This window comes from Aulonocara sp. 'chitande type north' Nkhata Bay, linkage group LG17 (genome assembly GCF_057382095.1).
Source record: "Aulonocara sp. 'chitande type north' Nkhata Bay isolate Kocher_YH1m ecotype deep benthic linkage group LG17, A_spYH_male_GT1.1, whole genome shotgun sequence".
NCBI lineage: Eukaryota > Metazoa > Chordata > Actinopteri > Cichliformes > Cichlidae > Aulonocara > Aulonocara sp. 'chitande type north' Nkhata Bay.
Window position 1 is genome coordinate 1,345,021 of NC_141360.1, and position 8,286 is coordinate 1,353,306.

An 8,286-nucleotide genomic window follows, 5' to 3' on the forward strand; every position below is an offset into this window, starting at 1 on the left:
TTCAACTCTCTCATTTGTTGTTCTTACACTGTGCTCACATGGCTTTCCCACTGTCACTGCATTAACAAAAGCTCTTGCCCTACTCTTTCTGAGGTGAGGAAAAGCTACTTTTACTGTTTTCATGAGTTTCTCTTTATTCTTATTGTTTGTCTTATCCTGTACTCTGTTTGCAACTAGGTGTGAAATCACATTGAAGCCAATTATGGGGCATGACTGTTGGTTGCCTTTTAACACTAACACAGGTATTAGCAGATCTTTATCAGTAGCAGCAAGTCTGAAGCTTACCTCGAGCCAACCAATATATGGTATTTCCGTCCCATTGGCTGCTTCAAGTTGCAGTGGTTCAAGTGGGTCTACTAGTTCTGCTATATCTCTTAGTTGGACATCAGGCAAATGGGTCTGTTTCCAGGCCGCATCTACAGCACAAATTTGTGAACCTGTGTCCCAAAGTGCCTGGATTCTTTGGTTGTGCAGAAAGCACTGAATGAGACATTTCTCTCCTACAAGCTCTTTTACAGTAGGCATCTTCACTGGATTACTTCTTTTCCTACACTTTGATTTGCAACTTGACTGTGTTTCCTGTTTCTTAATAGATGAACATGTATGTGGCTTACAGTACCTTCTGTGCACAGACCAGTGTGTCTCTTGACAGTCTTTTGAGCAGTACAATGTTATTTTACAAACAGAACAACATTTTAACTTCATACTCTCTTCCTTTCCCTCACAGTTAGCACAATATTGGGACTTTTCAATGCTGTCGGTTGCCCCATGTCCCGTGGGAGCAACCTCCCTTAGTTTAAAGGGCTCCCTTTATCTGATTTTGTCAGTCTAGGTGATTTACAACCTGCACGGAAATGCTCACTACTCCCACACCTAAAACAATGCTGGCAATATGCCTCACCTGCCTGCACACATGCAAAACATCTGGGACGGTGACTTGGTGAGGGATAATATCGCTGTGGTGCGAATCTTTGTTGAAACTGTGCTGTCCCATGCACATGCCCAGGTCCATGTGCTGGGTGGTGTTCCTGTGCTGCTGCAGGAGGGTGCTGGTGGTAAAATGGCATGCAGTTTTGTTCAGCCTTAATGGGGAAAGGCTGCTGAGGTGCTGGGGTTGTCTTTTGAATGGTTTCTCTGATTTGGGAAACTTCAGCCCTCAAGTCTTTCAGCAGCACCATGTCAGCACGCATTTCCTTTATTTCTGTTAGAAGATCAGGGGGTGGAGGGGCTGGTTTCTCTTGAGCTGTGCTTCTCTTTCCCACTGGGGAATCATTAGACTGGACAGTATTTACAGCTGTTACTCGTGATGGAGCGGCATGTTTCTTTTTGTCCTGTCTTTCCTTTTCATTTGCGACTGCAATATTTACCTTCTCGAGCAACAACTCATCTGAAGTATTTGTTTGCAGGAGGTAAGGTTGCAGGTCACTTTTAATATTGTCATTCTGAAGACCAGTCAGGACAGTATGCATGAAAAGGCTCTGGACTAGTGCTGGATCATACTTTAGACTGGACTCAACTTCCTGAGAAGCAAACAGGATTTTCTGTCTCAAGTCCATTGTCCTGATCAAGAAATTTTGGGGTGTCTCTTTACTACTCTGAACCTCAGAGGTAAGTTGTTTGTATAACTCTGTGGCACCTTTCTCCTGGTAATGAGACCTGAGGATTCTCCTAAGAGCAGGTAATGTGAGGTTTTCTTTTCCTTCAAGATAACTCCTCAGCTGCAAGCCTGGCGTGATAGCACGAATTACAGCATCAGTGATTTCTGATTCTGGGTAGCCTCTATTGAGCCCGCTCTCAATTTGTTTGGCCAGACTGGAGAATGTCAGCCTGTCTTTTTGCCCCGGCTCTCCTATTTGGCCTGATATCTTAAAATCTTTGCGCCACATGGAACTGTTTGGTGCTGTTGGAACAATGTTTCTCACTGGGGTGCGAGGACTTAAGGCAGGATTCATGCTATTCCTCATCAAGTCATGCATTTCACCCTCTTTTTGTTTTAAGAGCAGTCTTAATGTCTCTATCTCCTCCTGGCTACTTTCCTGGTCCTGAAAAGCTAGATCCACTGTTTCATTCACACCTTGTTTTTTATCCATTTGTATGTCACTTATAATGTCCTGGACATTAAGAAGTTCTGACATACCTTCATCCTCTCGGGTAGCCAGCTCGGTGCGTTCAAGGTGCTTAACTAAATGCGAGACTAGCTGACTGCGCGTTCTATTAATCACAAACTCTTTTCCTGGTCCTGAGATTTGAAGTACATCACATAATTTAGTCAGCTGCTCTAAAGTCAGTTGATACAGTGTTCCTTTAATCTCCAGCTGTAGCTTTTCTAATTCAGACTCCATCTTGTCATAGGAGTTAGCACAAGCAGTCAGTTGAGAAATGATCAGACTTAGTTGGCTTTTACTGCCCCCTAGTGGCCACTTTTCCCACTTCAGGATACAGATACCAACGTAGGTCTAGCGATGTCTCTGCTGCTTTAATATGCTCCTTTCTGATACCTGGGTCGTCTGGGGGGGATGATCAACGAGAGGATTTCTCTTACAGGTCAGGGATGGTCCTCGAATCAATCATCCCAGCGGTGCCTCCAAATGTTGTGCCCTTAAACAGGGGAAATAGTGAGGAGAGGTGAAAGAAAGGCACAGACACGCAGCTCTCACTCTCACTCGTCTGTATTGAGTGAAGGAGGAAGCGCGCGAACCCACCTACTGGAGCCCTGAGGCATTAACAATGGATCGACGCACAATCAACCCAGGCAAAACTTTCACTACTTATCTCCCTCTATATTCCCACTGCATATTCTATTTGAAAACAGTCAAAGCAACAAATAAAACATTAATAAGGGCATGACATGAAATATAAGGAACAGAGATGTACAACTTCAAAACTAATCAAATTTATGATCCACCACACTTGCTGCGGGAGATTTCACGTGCCACGTTTGAAGAGTAAGCTAGTGAGTGATGTTGTGTCCTGTCCGACTATACCATATTGCACCACGGGTGGTGTCGTGAAATAAGAGGAAAGTGCAGTCGGGAAATTGAAGAGTTAGAATATAGTTAAGACGGCTATCTGATAACTCGATATGTCTCCCTGTTACCTCTACGATGTAAAGTTATGTGCTGCATTCATTAAAGAGCACTGTTCTTTGATGAGGACTCAGCTAATTACTCAGCTACATTTGCGAAAGAAAGCAAAGGCATTGTCATATATTTTTACTTCCTATGATAGCCCGACGGGCAGGGCTGAGATAGATTTTGGTAGCCTGACTGGAAATATCACTAGCCCCGGGACGTCGGGCTAGCGATTTTGCGAGCCCTGATATATATTTTGTTAATATTTTGGCTATGGTGTCTTGTTTTGAAATGTACAAGAGTAAAAGTGTTGTTAGCATGTGCTTCAAAGCTAAGTTTGACTGGGAAACTCAAAGCTCAATAGGCTGTATCAACAGAAATTCACTGCAGCCTATGTAATATTTCATGCGTCATAATTTATTCTACTCTATCTTGCAAATACATATTTGTGTGGCAATGTCATGCACAACACACACAACTATTAGATCCTTAAGATCAAACCCGTGTCATTCTTTTGGTCCACTGCAGTGCAGTAGTCAAAAAAAAGAATAAGTGAAGTGTCCACAGATGGCCAGGATAGAGCCCAGAGTGTTAATGTTTAAAATGTATAAAAATATTATTGATTGCAATTCTTTACTGTTAATATCAACAATAAGCTTTTTATTTTGAAATTACAAGTTTAAAAAAAATGCTGTTACATTTACATTTAATGCTGTTACACTGTAATCCTTTATTATAAGTATGGACACAGAATAAAGTGAACAACATTTTGAAATAAGTTTAATTGGAATTTTGTACTACGCAAAAAACAAAACAAAACAAAACAACAACAACATATTAAACAAACAAACAAACACAGCCAGTGCCTTCATTTGTCCATTACATGTCAAACATAGCACTGACCCTTAGCCCCTGCTCATCAGCACATGCTTTCAAAAAGAGCTCCATGTCCTCTGCAAACTGAAAAACAAAGAGGAACAAGTCCCTTGCTCCAGTGTCTTCTTCCTCTGACATGTCTATTAAGACCCTCTGCTCTTGATTTAAGGACACATATTTGGGCATTGTTACATGTCCACAGAAAAGTGCCTTATTTTGGACAACCCACTGCACAGCAGGACGCAGATCTTCAACAACTGCTGGCTCCTGTGTCAGGCAAATGGGGATGAAAACATAGTTATTTCTCTGTTGCAGAACAGTTATTCAAATTTCACTAACCATGTAATTACACTACTGTTTAAAGTGAATACTGACCTGACTGACTTCCTGGAACTTGCGCTTTTTCAGTCTGAAAATGGGCACGTGTTGTCCTTCAAGCACAGCTTTGGCTTCCTCTCTCCAGTGTGCAAATAGCTTGCCAGAGCTATGAAGAGTAAGGCCACAGTGAGGGCATGTCATTTTCATGGACTTTCCATCAGCTGCAGTTTTATTGAACACAGAGGGTAGAGCCAATGAATGTTCTAACAAAGACTCAGAAAATGGTTCAGATACCGAAGACAAAACCTTGGGGGGGAAACGGGGCTCCTCGAAGAGTACTGCCGGAGGAATACGGGTCTCCTCGGAGAGTTCAGCGGGGAGCAGTCCTGATAATGGTGGCTGACTTGGCATTGAAGAATGCTGACAAGACAATAAATGCCTTGCCATATCCCCACGCCGTATGATTGTAATCTTACAGACAGGGCAGTGAAAGTGTCCTGTTGTCCTACAAGGCAGCCTGCACCGGCATATCATTTTATCTGTAAGAGAAAAAAACAAACAAACAAACAGATGTAATTTAAATGTAGTTGTATAGAATGCAATCAATTTGTCTAACAATCAGATTGTACATGTTAACAAAAACATCCAAGCCAACCTCAATAATGAAAGCAAAATGGTATGGATCACAAAACTTATGTCAAGAAAAGTGGTGAAAAGTAAATAAAAATATATTTTATAAAAACACTATTTTTGTTGCAGATGAATAAACTGAACTGTACAATATCAACAGCAACTTTTAAGTCAACAAAGATACTGCAGAAGTGCTTAAAAAAGTGCATATTTATAACTATAAAGTATATTTAATACAAACATACCTTTGAAAGGCAAAGCATTTTTTATATGCACACTTAGATGCTCCTCAATCTTTGCCCTGACAGTAGGGCTGAAAGTGGGGCACAGAGGGCAGTGAAAGAGTCCTCTGCAACACGTGTTGCATTCCTGCAATTCTGGCTTTAAGCCCGAATTCCAGATTGATGTGTGCATCTAAAACAGAGAGAGAAACAGATAAACACCATATATACATTTAAGTTAAGGTTTTAGCAGAAATAACAATTTACAGTTGGCATGTAATAGATTTGGGAAGAAAATCCTTGAAAAAAAACCCCACAAATATTTTACAAGACACTTTAATTTGTGAGACATGTTTCTATTGACATATAACAGTCAATTGAACAGAGGCTAACTAAAATCTGGGCAATAAAAAAGCTGTACAGAAAAGAATAATGAATAGAAGTATTGATAAATATATAAATCTGTTTGTGATGAAATTTACAGTGTTGACGCTAACCAAAGGTGTCACAAGTGCACACGTTCCTTACTACAGTTTAGATACCTCTGTTTAAAAAGCACCGACTCGACTTTTTAGTCAAGTCGAAGCAAGAAGTACAGGGTTTAAAATATAATTTATGTACAAAATTTTGAAGTAATCTTGCGTCCAAAGCAGCGTGCGGGGGGCTGATTTACAAATGTACGGATTACAAAGTACAGATACGCGTGCTAAAATGTGAGAAGTAGAAGTATAAAGAAGTATACAGTAGGCACAAAAAAGTACAGCAGTAAAGATACCAGAAAATTCTACTTAAGTACAGTATTGAAGTATTCGTTATTTTGCATCTCTGACGCCAACAATAAATCATACTCTAATGCAAAATGTGGTTTTTGCTTCTTCTCGCCCACAGAAGCCGTTAATCCAGCTCTCTTACTGAAACCAGGCCCAGGAAAAAGCATATCTGTGTGTTTCTCTGCCATGGAGCACGATGAAAAAACATTCAAATAAGGAGGAATGTTGTTGTAACGCTAAATAAGTGGCAACGTGATCATTGTAAGAAAACTAGACGATTCCTAGAATTATGAAATCACTAACGGCAAATTTATTTAAGAAAGACTTAACCAACCTTTGTGATCAACTTGCAAGACTTCCACGGTATCCATGAATGTTTACGGCTAGTGTGGAGGTCATGTGCTTCCGGCTACTGTGGAGGTCACGTGTTTCCGGCTACTGTGGAGGTCACGTGCTTCCGGCTACTGTGGAGGTCACGTGTATCCGGTTACTGTGGAGCTCCACAGTGGCTGCAGCAAGACCCTTCTCGCTTCGGCTGTTATCAGTCCATACAATGGGCGTTATTAGCACAAATCAGTCCCATAGATATGGGCCATCTCCTGCTAGATTGTTCAGAAGGTTGTTCTCATCCATCCAGATGGAGGATCACTAACAGGAGCGTGGAAGACTCCAGAATCCACTCTGGCTGGAATCCGGTGGATATGCAGTGTTTACAGGTAAGACCGTTTACACGGACAGCATTTATAGAATGACTATTAAAAGTCAGCGAGTGTCAGTAATGTTAATGTGGTTATGTTAGTAATACACCGAGTGCTAATATAACAGCTCCTACATTTGCTTTTTACACATGTATGTAAGCATTGAGCCAAATTTAGTAATGCCAACAAATTAAACAAACAATATTTGTTACATAATACATCTGTAGATACACTGTCACAGATACTTTTTAGTAGAGGTGGGAATCACCATACATCCCACGATACGATATTATTGCAATTTTTTAAAATATTTTGCGATATTCAGATTCTGTACATAAAGGTAAACTTGATCAATATTCATTTTATCTAATATCAAAGTCTCACACTCAGTCTTTCTCTCATTTCAGTTTTATTGTTGACAAACTTGAACGGTTTGTATTACAGTCTAGTCCCACTGAACTGAATGCAACCATCTGGTACAATTATAACTATTCTGAACTATGCAATATGAAAACTATGCAGCCCCTGCAGCAACTGAAGAATTTGAAAGTAAATTAAAACAAAAATAATTTTACATTAAATAAAAAAGTTTTAAACTTAATTAAAATAAAACATGTCTTAAATTAAAATAAGTAAACTGTCGTGTTTATTGCTGCCAAAAAAAAGTTAAACACATTTGGACAGTGAAGGAATGTCAGGATTGTTGCTCAGAAAAAGGATCAACATGCTCTGAAGTCAGAGTCCACAAAAACTTTTTTTTGTAACAAAATATCGATTTCTGCCGTCCCTGTATCGATACATTATTAGAAAACAAAATATCACGATACTACACAGTATCGATTTTTTCCCCCACCCCTACTTTTTAGATGACCTTTTTTTTCCACTTTTGAGCTTTAAACCTTTAAAGAAATGTCACAGGGAAACGGTGATCAGTTAGACCCACTGCAGCGTACGATAGAGGAACTCAGGGAAGCACACATACAACTCAGTGAAACGTTCATAGAATTCAGTCAATATATCAGAACAATCACTCAAGAAAACACACAACTCAGTCAAGCAAACGCACAACTCAGTCAAGAAAACGCACAACTGAGTCAAGAAAACGCACAACTCAGTCAAGAAAACGCACAACTCAGTCAAGCAAACGCACAACTGAGTCAAGAAAACGCACGACTCAGTCAAGCAAACGCACAACTGAGTCAAGAAAACACACAACTGAGTCAAGAAAACACACAACTCAGTCAAGCAAACGCACAACTCAGTCAAGCAAATGCACAACTGAGTCAAGAAAACGCACAACTGAGTCAAGCAAACGCACAACTGAGTCAATCAAACGCACGACTCAGTCAAGAAAACGCACAACTGAGTCAAGCAAACGCACAACTGAGTCAAGAAAACGCACGACTCAGTCAAGAAAACGCACAACTGAGTCAAGAAAACACACAACTCTATCAAGAAAACACACAACTCGGGCAAGGAAACGCACAATTGAGGCAAGAGATGGCAGAACTCAGACAAACCGTGGAAAATCTTCAGCGCCCAGCGGTACATGAACAAGAGACAACAGAAAGAGAATCGCCTGGTTCGTGGGGTCTAAACCTACTTAAAGTAGGTTTAACTGCTGCCGGATGTGTCATTGCTCTTCCTGCAGCTTTCTGGGTCGCCTCTAAGATTTTCGGCTGAAGCGAATGTCCTGCTCTGT

At 40.6% G+C, this 8,286-nt stretch overlaps 1 long non-coding RNA gene across 2 annotated transcripts; it reads right to left on the bottom strand.

The window, feature by feature from the left end:
• Positions 1-3,484: 3,484 nt before the first annotated feature.
• Positions 3,485-7,511, bottom strand: LOC147309397 (uncharacterized). Of its 2 annotated transcripts, XR_015125694.1 has the most exons (4): positions 5,141-7,511; positions 4,560-4,804; positions 4,323-4,431; positions 3,485-4,214 (listed from the first exon to the last, which is right to left on the bottom strand). It is a non-coding gene; the product is annotated as an uncharacterized LOC147309397 (long non-coding RNA). The 2 variants fall into 2 exon arrangements; XR_015125693.1 differs by having other exon boundaries at positions 4,323-4,804.
• Positions 7,512-8,286: the final 775 nt, after the last annotated feature.